Genomic DNA, 10,552 nt, shown 5'->3' on the forward strand with positions numbered 1-10,552 from the left:
AGGACTGCCAGCCAGGACTCTGTCTCCTCTCTGCCTGCCTGTACTGCTGTCCCTCAGTCGACTGCATCAGACCAGTTCTGCTCTCTCTCTTTCCCCTTTCTCTCTGCCCCCCCACCCCCCCCCCCACCCCTCACCCCATCTTCTCTCCTCTCTGCCCAAAATGTTTGTTTTCTTACTGAGAACTTCAACTCTGTGCAGGGTCCCCGTTCTCAAACAGAGAAACGTCTGCTCACTCTCCTAGTAATACTGTATGGTTATAAGAGGTAAATGGTAGGTGAACTCTGAAATGAGTAGGAATTGCTCTTTCACAAGAGGGCTCTGAGTTCCAGGGGAAAAGAGGGGGCTGTGGAGGGTTTGTACCAGTTCCCAGAGTTTACGGCCCCTATTAGACTTATAAGTGTGTGTGTGTGTGTGTGTGTGTGGGAGGGAAGGGGGAGGACAGGGGAACAGAAACACGTATGGTTGCAATTTGCAGATGCTTTTTTTAGTCACTCTTATGTGGGAAGTCAAAGTCATTGAGCCAGGGGCGTCTGTTGGAAGAGAGAGAGGGGGAAGTTTAGATCTCCTGGTGAAATGTTCTCACTTTCAGCGGAGGAGGGGCGGGGGGGGGGGGGGGTCTGCTATGGTTTTGGGGAGGCCATAGGTTTGTTGAAAGTTGGGAGGGAATGCTTATTTACATTAGATTGATTCATTCTGTCAGAGTAAAGAAAGAGCCACACAGAGTTAATCTCCAGGAAACGGAACAGGCAAGCCACACCACATGCAGTGGCTCTGTAATGTGGGAATCCAGAACCACATGACGCTGTAAAAGCTGAAGCAAAAGGCCTGGAACAGAACTACAGATGACAGTTTAACCAGGGGGTAAGAGTTAGTTGGAAGTTTGAGAAATTCAGTGTGTGTTTGTGTGTGTGTATACACGTGCAAGTGTGTGTGTGTGCTTGAGGTAGTACATGCGACCGCATGTGTGTGTGTGTTGGTGCTGAAATTGAGTTTTGCTCCGTCTCTGGTTCCCAGAGCCCAGGCCAGCTGGATATGGCCTCCTAGCAGCACAGCTGCCCTCCTAACTGATTTGAGCTTGCTGCCACTCTGCAGTGGTCACCATCATGTTCTAGTACTCAGTCTGAACATCAAGACATTTCGTGCTATTTTCTATTTATATTTACAGTTAAGTCATTTAGTAGACGCTCTTATCCAGAGCAACCTACAGTTAGTGCATTCATCTTAAGATATTTTTACTCAAAGAACATCTATTATAACTATCTTATGTCTGTCTCCCAGACAGTGTTGAGTAAATGCTGCCTGGAAGGTTGGATGACAACCATGGGTTAATAAACCGAACAGAGGTCAAGTATAAAACCAGAGTGATGCCGTGAGATGACGTTGGGGCCGATTCAGCTGCATTCTTCAAAAGCCCATCTTTGGCAGATGTGACTGTTGACCAATGACATCGCTGAAATATATCCTGCAAGCGCACAGCCTTTTGAAAGCCAACTGAAATCCAATCTGCAATCCACCATCTGTACAGGACAGGACCATGCTCTAGGTCCATCGAGTCCAGCGTGTGCTGCTGGCCCAGGACAGAACATGGCAGATGAAACAGAGTATCAAATCAGCGCGTTAATTCACAGTAAATCTTCTTAGAGGGAGACTGTTCCTTCATGTCACTCACACGTCCAGGGTCAACGACCTCCAGAGGCCTCAGAGAAACCAGTTAAAAGGGCCACAACACAGAATGTCACACTGAAGCCTCAAGATGCTACACAGTGAAATTGGATATGCACTCAATGGACTAGAACCGAATGAAAGAATGGCGGATGTATTTTTGAGGACATTTTCAGGTTTCTTGTTGACTAGGGGCTTTGGGTTGGACTAATGGACTGATGTTGGTCAAGCAGGCTTTGTTGTTCAGAGTGGACCTGCTAGGATCTGACCTGCAGGACTGGGCAGCAGCAGGTGGCTGGAGGCTGGAGTTACCTGACAGAGATGAAGAGACCTTATGATTTCAAAGTCCAGTGGGATTGAAAATGCACACAATGAGAAGGGATGAATTACAATATGATATTGTATTTGCAGAGCCACCACCTCCAATCTAAAATAATGTAATATTACTTCCTTATCCCTGGAGAGGACGATAGCTTTCTTAACCACAGCTAATCAGAACTTTGACTGTTCGGGATGCTTACAATGTTTATATGTACATATGATAAGATCCTGATCTATGTAACACCGTGAGAGCCTCTCCATGGCCATGCCCCATAGCTTTCCCATTGTACTATATGAGTGAGTGGTGATTTGGTGCAGGGTAAACAGGAGTGGTCAGGTTGGTCTGCATGCCTACCCTGCCTGGGGTTGACATGGTCCAGTGGTCCTGCTGCCTGTAATGGTGGGAATGCTGAAAGTTTCCATGCAGTCATGGAGCAGAGCTCAGAGGAGCAGGAGGAGCCACACGTCGGCCTCCTGGAGAACTGTGGGAAAGTGCAGCTCCCGGCCTCCCGCTTCCTCTGCTTATTTGGACCAATCGGTTTATAAATGGACTTTCACAGCCCTTCGAGGCCTGCAGGCCCCAGAGCACAGGACCGATCAGCCAGTCAGATCAGCCTCTTTTATATCCCTGGCTATCTCAAGAGGCCAGAGCTCTGAGGGAGAGGTGCTGGGGGCCATGCATTTTTCCATTCAAGACAGAAAAAACACTGGCATGTTTCGGGTCGACATTTAACCCCCAATGTTTACAATAGCAGTTTAGACTGAGAGAAAGTTAGTCTGAAATATTAAGTTCTCTGGGACTGTGTGTGTGTGTGTGTGAGCATGTCTCTGTGTGTGTGTGTGTGTATGTGTGTGTTGATTGTCTCCTGTTGATTGTCTCAACGTTCAACGCTTCAGTGTTGAAATTAACCATCGTTACGCAAACTGCATTCCTGGAGCCACTAGATCACCCGCATAATTCTGGATCATAAGATTTACAAGCCTCCCTATATTCTGTCCCTCACAGTGAAGGCTCGTTGTTATCATGGTGTGTCAGATCAGAGGCCAAATGCCCTGTGTGTGCTGCTGACGGCTGTGTTTCAGATGACTCAGCCACAACAGCACAGCTGCATACATACATCCCTACATCCACACTGGATCCAGACCCCTGGGTCATGGGCCTGAGGTTCTGAGCTGAGCCATGACAGGTGCTGCTTAAGATGACCCCTCTGAACCCCTCTCCCTGGATTAAACCTGATCTCCACATGCAGACGCCTGGGTAACAGTACTTTTCTTACCCTGGGTACGATGCACGCTGTTCTACCACAGGCCAAAGACCAATGAAGACTAAAGCCTGGAACATCACAACACTGCTGGACCTCTGAAGGGGATTACTGTAGAGGAGGAAGAGGGGGAGAGGACAGAGGGACAGAGAGAGAATGAGAGTGCAAGAGAGAGACGTGAAAAGGCAGGAAATAGTATAGGTCAGGGGAAAGACAAGGAAGAGGATGGAGGAGGAAAGAGAGAGAGAGAGAGAGAGGTTGGAATGAGCAGGAAAAAGATAAGGTTCATAGAGTAGAGGATGAAGGTGGGAAGAGATAGAAAGAGACAGAGAAAGAAAATAACTCTATTTTTTGGGGGGTGTTATAGCCTAAGGGAGAGCTTTGATTTGAGCGTCAATCACCTTTCCCAGGTCTCTCCTCTCTCCATGACCTACTCAGGCTCTACATCATTTACCCCACCATCTTCAAATCTGACCCCTCAAAAATGTCTCTTACCTATTAATTTTTTATTACCCCCCCCTGAAACAATAAAGCACAGAGAAAGATCTGGAAATTGAAAAAGGGAGTGATATTTACAATCCTCTATTGTTTCTCCTCTGTAGTGTTTGTGTGTTCCTGGAATCCCTCCATAAGACATAACAGCAGTTTTCACTGTCACAGTGTCAGCTGTCTGGCCCGGTCTGGCCTGGTCTGACCCGGTCTGGCCAAGGGCAGAGCAGAATTAGTTTCACGTTTTAGTCACATGCACTAGTACCGTGAAATGCCTTTCTTGCAAGCTCTTTCCCAACAATGCAGTAATACATATCAGTAGTAAAACTATTATACTATAAACTAATGTAAAGTGGAATAAAAACACACAAAAAATAATAATAATTAGAAAACAATAAAGTAAGTAGGCTATATACAGGGTCAGTTCCTGGGTCTGTGCCAAAACCATATTTACAATTGGCACGGATACTGGAGTGGTAGGGTTAGACTTTTAATGACTGATTAGTGTCAGATATCTGGCCTGTGCCACCTGGGCCTGACTGTGGGAAATAGGCGGTGCTGGTTGTACCTGATCCAGAACTCAGTTTAGAGTTTCTCCTCAACTGGCACGTCACATGAAGAAGAACAGTGAGATCCGGGAGAGAAGACTAAACCTGGCTTAGAATAAAAACTCAACTAAAATGGCATCTGATTGGGATAATCACAGTTCCCCTGACAGCTGGAGCTTGGCCAACCCTCTTCTGTATGCCAGGAGGCCAAGAACAAAACATTCCCCAGATCAGATCTCCTCCACTCTCAACCGGGCCAAATCCTATTACCAACAGGCCATTCTCTACCAATAGGACATTCTCTAGCCCGGCCTGTGGAAGAGACTGGAGGAGACCTGGTAGTATCTATTAGAGGTTTATATAGGGTCTAAATTGTGTTCAATGGGAAATAAGAGCCAGGTTGTGTACTTGGGACACAGTTGTATAACTTTATAGTTCATACGCTGCTCAAACAGAATTTATGGTTTATACCTCAACATGAAAGTTGTATCTTTTCATGTGAAATCCTATGTTTTTCTTTTGGAGCCACACACTTACAGGCAAGCCAATGCTCCTCAAATATGCCTGTCTTCCTTTGCCCATAAGCTTTCGACAAGTGGAGCAGAACTTGGAAAAACAGCCTTCCAATACACCATTCCTTCTTAAGCAGTTGATATACCATTCTCCTTAACTGTGTATGTTGTAAAGACACACTCAAGCAACTCAACAGTTGGGAGCAAATCATTGCCTGTGAACGTAATAACAACCTTTAATCTGTTCCCACTTATCTACTCTATCACTTTTACTGGGTTTGGCTTCATGTTCCCGTTGGACATTTTTGAGTGATTGTGAACTCCAGCTTCCAATCTTTCCCAACCAGTCAGCCAGGGTATGATGAGTAGCATGTGGGCTCTCTGGAGGCACCACTTTTAATTACCTGCAGAGGGAAGGCCTCCCAGCTTCATTAGGGAATGTTGTGGCAATGTTATGGGATGTGGTTTTGGGGGGAGATGATTGGGTAAACAAACAGGGAAAGAAAAGAGAGAAGCTAATTTTAGACATGAGGACAGAGTGAGGTCATGTTCTAGATTTAATGATCCAACTATGATTGACATGATTGCTCATTGCCATGTTCTCTTTGCCGTGCCCTGTGTCCCTGCTTCTCACTCTCGTTCCCTGCCCCCTCTCTCTTTCTGTCCTTCTCCCCTTAGCAATTGACCACCCCAGACTGAATGATGCCCTTCACAGCAGCTAGCAGTGGGAAGACGAGTGGCTGCGTGACGGCTGTGACTGTGGCTATGGCTGCGCTGTCGGCCCTAGTTGAGACAAAGACAAAGGGAGAATTTGGCAGGCTGCTGGGGCTGCGGCTGGATCAAACAGACTCTGTTTATTGGACGTCTCCTGCCCTTCTCCCCTCGCATCTAGGAGCTGTGTATCAGACTGCAGTCTGAAGTGTCTGAGAGCGCCACTCTCTCTCTCACACGCACACACACATACTTCGAGCACAAACTCACACACACACACGGTGAGACTGGAACCAGAGAGACCACACAGGGTGTTCAACACCACCACAAAGGGGGACTGTCGCTCAGCTTATAGGCACACAGTAAATATGTTCCCATTCTCCCTTTGCCTGGCCCTCTCTCTCTCTCTCTCTTCTTCTAGTATCTCTCTCAACTTCACTCTTAGCATAGGGGTCTTAGCTTTCCTCTCTCTCTCGCTCTCACACCCACCCACACACTCTCCCCCTCTCTCTCTCCACATCACTTACTCTTACTGCTGCAGTAATGCCCTGCGGCCTCTGTTGCCCCTGTGTCTTTTTCCCATGGTGCCGCTATAGGAATGTGTTCTTGTTAAAGGTGATATATGCATCGTCAGGCGGAGAGAACTTCATTACAGTCGGATACAGATACAGGGAAAACAGAGTTAAGTAAGAAGTCCCAAAAGCATTCAGTCATTACTCAACGGCCTTCACTGTGGGCAAACACCCAGCACACAGAGGAGAGATCTACTTCTCCTGTCTTATCCGTGTCCTGTATGAATATACGTATGCTCTCTCTAATTCTCTCTTTCTCTCTCTCGGAGGAGGACCTGAGCCCTAGGACCATGCATCAGGACTACCTGGCATGATGACTCCTTGCTGTCCCCAGTCCACCTGGCCGTGCTGCTGTTCCAGTTTCAACTGTTCTGCCTGCGGCTATGGAACCCTGACCTGTTCACCGGACGTGCTACCTGTCCCAGACCTGCTGTTTTCAACTCTCTAGAGACAGCAGGAGCGGTAGAGATACTCTTAATGATCGGCTATGAAAAGCCAACTGACATTTACTCCTGAGGTGCTGACTTGCTGCACCCTCAACAATTACTGTGATTATTATTATTTGACCATGCTGGTCATTTATGAACATTTTAACTTCTTGGCCATGTTCTGTTATAATCTCCAACCGGCACAGCCAGAAGAGGACTGGCCACCCCTCATAGCCTGGTTCTTCTCTAGGTTTCTTCCTAGGTTTTGGCCTTTCTAGGGAGTTTTTCCTAGCCACCGTGCATTTACACCTGCATTGCTTGCTGTTTGGGGTTTTAGGCTGGGTTTCTGTACAGCACTTTGAGATATCAGCTGATGTAAGAAGGGCTATTTAAATACATTTGATTTGAACATGATAGCAGCAGTCAATGAGTTCTGAGCAAGTATGTGTGTGTGCTCATGCGTGTGCGTGTGTGCGCGCGTGTGCGTGCGCGTGTACTCTGATCTGTGTTTGGGAGAGCGTGAGAGTGAAATGTGGGGGGACTATAATGATGATGGCACTGATAAGTGTTGATGGGAGGAGATCAGGTAGAGACAGGTCTCTGTTATCCTCCCATCTCCAGGTTGGTTCCCATCACCAGTTCTGAGTTTGAGTTTGAGTTTATTTTTTATTTTTACAGGGACAGTGCACATTAATCAACGTTTCAGTAAAAGTGCCGGTTTTAGCCAGCCGGCTAATTTTCAACCGCAGTCCCTGTGCAGGTTATTAAAAACAATTACAATATAGACAATAGCAACATAGAACAAGCAAGACATAGCAACATAGGACAAGCAAGACGTAGCATACAGACAGAGCAACATAGGACAAGCAAGACGTAGCATACAGACAGAGCAACATAGAACAAGCAAGACGTAGCATACAGACAGAGCAACATAAAACAAAAGCAGCAAGACAAAATTCATAAAAGCAACAAAGTGTTTCCACACCTCACAAGCTACAGACAACAGACAACATGGAAAGCGGCAACACACAGCTAGGGACCATGTTCACAAATCTGATTGTTCTGTTGACAGCACTTTCCTAGCAGACGCATGTAGCTGATCCTGCACCCAATGAGGGTCAATCGTACTACAACATGATAGCAGCAGTCAATGAGTTCTGAGCAAGTGTGTGTGTGTGTACTCTGATCTGTGTTAGGGAGAGAGTGAGAGTGAAATGTGGGGGGACTATAATGATGATGGCACTGATGAGTGTTGATGGGAGGAGATCAGGTAGAGACAGGTCTCTGTTATCCTCCCATCTCCAGGTTGGTTCACATCACCAGTTCCGTTGACAGCACTCTCCTAGCAGACGCATGTAGAGCACAGCAGGCTGAGGATGGGAGAGTTATGACTATAGCTATGCCTACAGGGGCTAGCTAGTATGTTCTAGATCCCCAGAGGTGCTTTGTTTTTCTCATCGTACTGCACATGACTGATTGACAGTTCTTATTCTCCCATATCTCTGCCCTTGATTCCCACGCTAAAGCTAAAGCAACAGGTCTGATGGGAACATTCCAGAATAGAAGGACAAACACACTATTAGGTCCCAGAATGCTTGCGGTGTGTACAAAAACTATCCCTGCCTTGTCACAGACAGAGAAAAAATGAAAAAGAGAATGTGAGAGAGAGAGATTTCTCGGGGCGACCTTGCTGCGGTTCCATGTTATGTTGAAATGACAGCATGGGGCGGATGAAGTTCTCACAGCAAAACGGTTCTAGTCCATGTCCGACCAAGGCCACTCCGCCGGCCCTTATCTCTCCCACATCGATCCCCACTGGGGAGCACACGGTTCCCACACACACCCCCCTTCAGTGTAAACAATTAGATGACTGCCATCTGCGGCTCACACTCCCCTAACCGAAGGTCTGGCCTGGGAGAGACATACTGCTTGGTGCTCACTGCCCTGTGTTCAGCACCAGGAGCAGCTCTACTGGGTGGCAGGAGGGTGGGTGGCAGAGTGGCAGGGCACTTCAGGTATCCTTTTTACACTACTGAGTCCAGCCAAGCTGCGCTGGCCAAGGTTCTGCATCCACCGTCGTTGCTGGAGCCATGCTGGAAAAGACCCACGTAAAAAAGGAAATATCCTCGCAAGAACAGTATGATTCAAGCTAGAAGCAATAGTTGAAAAGGGCATTAGTGTCTGGTGATGGAGGTGAGGCAGAAGGAGTGGCAGGGGAAGCAGATGAGACAAGGATGAGAGGGCTGGTATCTGGCTGGTATCAGTGGCCATGCAGCCGCCTGAGAAGAGAAGAGCAGGGAGGATTTGGAAAGGAGGAGCTGGATATTATTGAGCTTGGGAGACAGAGGCAACATTGTTCCAGCCAGGGCAGAGCAGGGTGGTAGGGTGTTCTAGTTGCCAGGCTGGGTTTAGCGTTTAGCCAGGGTAGTAAAGCCAGCCAGCCGTGTTCACAACAGACCATATGTTTCTGTCATCAGGAGGATCAGATGCCCTGGCAGAGGCTCCCTCTCAGGGTTGGTGGCTGGACCCGTTTAAGAGCTGGAGCCTCTGGAAGGAGACAGAGAGCGCAGACTGAAGGATCCATCAGGGAATCGGGTTGTAGAAAAGGGCGAGGATGGTTGATGAGTCAGGTTAAAAGGAGAGGAAAGAGTTAATATGTTCACCAAACGTTCCAAGAGAGTTTACAGACCAATGACTGGTACACACAGACAGAACACCACAAATACCTCAATATTGTGTCACGCCGCAGCGAAAGTTCACCTGCTCTAAAGCTTCACTCAACCTAAAGCCACTCCAACATCCTACTACTCAGCTTTCACCTTTTCAAAAGAGCCCTGCCCTTGACTTGAATAGACCGACTTTACCTCACTTTATGACAATACCAGTTCTACCATCGTCTCTTCAGTCTTGTATATGGCTTCACTCAATTGGAATAGCTTTTCAGAACAGAGAAATCTGGAAGGACAAATTCTGAGAGATCTGAGGGTCTGACGGTCTGATGTCAATCACCCCATATATACCGAATACTCAGAATCGCCCCCTCATTCACCTTTCCACTCTGCACTCCTCTCCAATAAATTACCTGATGGAAATGTGCTGTCTGAGGAAACGGGCTGAGAGGTAAATTCAGTCAGTATATTAATAGTTCCTGAACCAGAGCAATCTGAAAAAGTCACTTCATGATGTGAGGTGAATAAACAACTGGTGGAGACTATAATACTGTTCTTTCCCTCTCCCCTCCCTCTCTCTCATTCCAATGTGTCACAACCGATCATTATTTACACACAACCCCACATCCGATTATTAAGCCTTGATTTCACCGACCGTCCGAGTGTCTGTACATACTTGTGTTTTCTGTTTCAAAGTTTCACCCGAAGAGGATCCGGAGCTCAGATCACCGTTTCCACTGCAGCTCCTTCCCTCCAGCTGGGTTTAAACTCTTACTGCCTCGGCCAGCCAGTCCACCAACCACTCTTAAAATACTGTGGTGGCGGGATCACCTCTCCCTTCAGAGAGAGGCCTTTAAAGTTTAAGGGAGAAACGGAGTGAGGAGGAATAGGATCCTAAACACAGACTCAGGTTTCAGATGGGGACTTCAAACAGTCTGAGCCAGCCGCGTTTAGGCTATTCTATACCAGCCTTTGTAAAACCACTAAAAAACAGAGGACCCCTTGGAATGAAGAGAAATTCCCCAATATGAGGGAGTAGGGTAGTGGGCTACGCCTCTATCCTATTCCCATATTTGCGACCCCCTCCCCTCCCTTGCCCCGAGCCCCACTGTGATTGCGTTAACCCTCTTCCTGCTGTCGCCCCCAGGCATGAGGCTGCTCTTCTTGTGGACTTGTTGGGCTTTCAAAACTTCCTCCTGTGTTTGTCCAACGGGAGAAGGGCTAAGGGGAGAGGGAGGAATTGGAACAAGCTGTTGAAACAGCACCTTCATGGGAGAGCAGCGTGGAGAAACCCCCTGGATCTCCTGGTCTGTTCTCATGCATGTGTTGTGTTGACGAACTCAGAGCACTGGGGTCAGGAAGGAGCCTGCGCAATCCA

The 10,552-nt window shown here is 47.5% G+C and overlaps 1 long non-coding RNA gene across 1 annotated transcript; it reads left to right on the forward strand.

Annotated features, from left to right (window-relative positions):
- The first annotated feature begins 657 nt into the window (after positions 1-657).
- Positions 658-6,919, forward strand: LOC135564664 (uncharacterized). Its single transcript, XR_010461190.1, has 2 exons — positions 658-861; positions 5,473-6,919. It is a non-coding gene; the product is annotated as an uncharacterized LOC135564664 (long non-coding RNA).
- Positions 6,920-10,552: the final 3,633 nt, after the last annotated feature.

This window comes from Oncorhynchus nerka, linkage group LG26 (genome assembly GCF_034236695.1).
Source record: "Oncorhynchus nerka isolate Pitt River linkage group LG26, Oner_Uvic_2.0, whole genome shotgun sequence".
Classification (NCBI taxonomy): Eukaryota; Metazoa; Chordata; class Actinopteri; order Salmoniformes; family Salmonidae; genus Oncorhynchus; species Oncorhynchus nerka.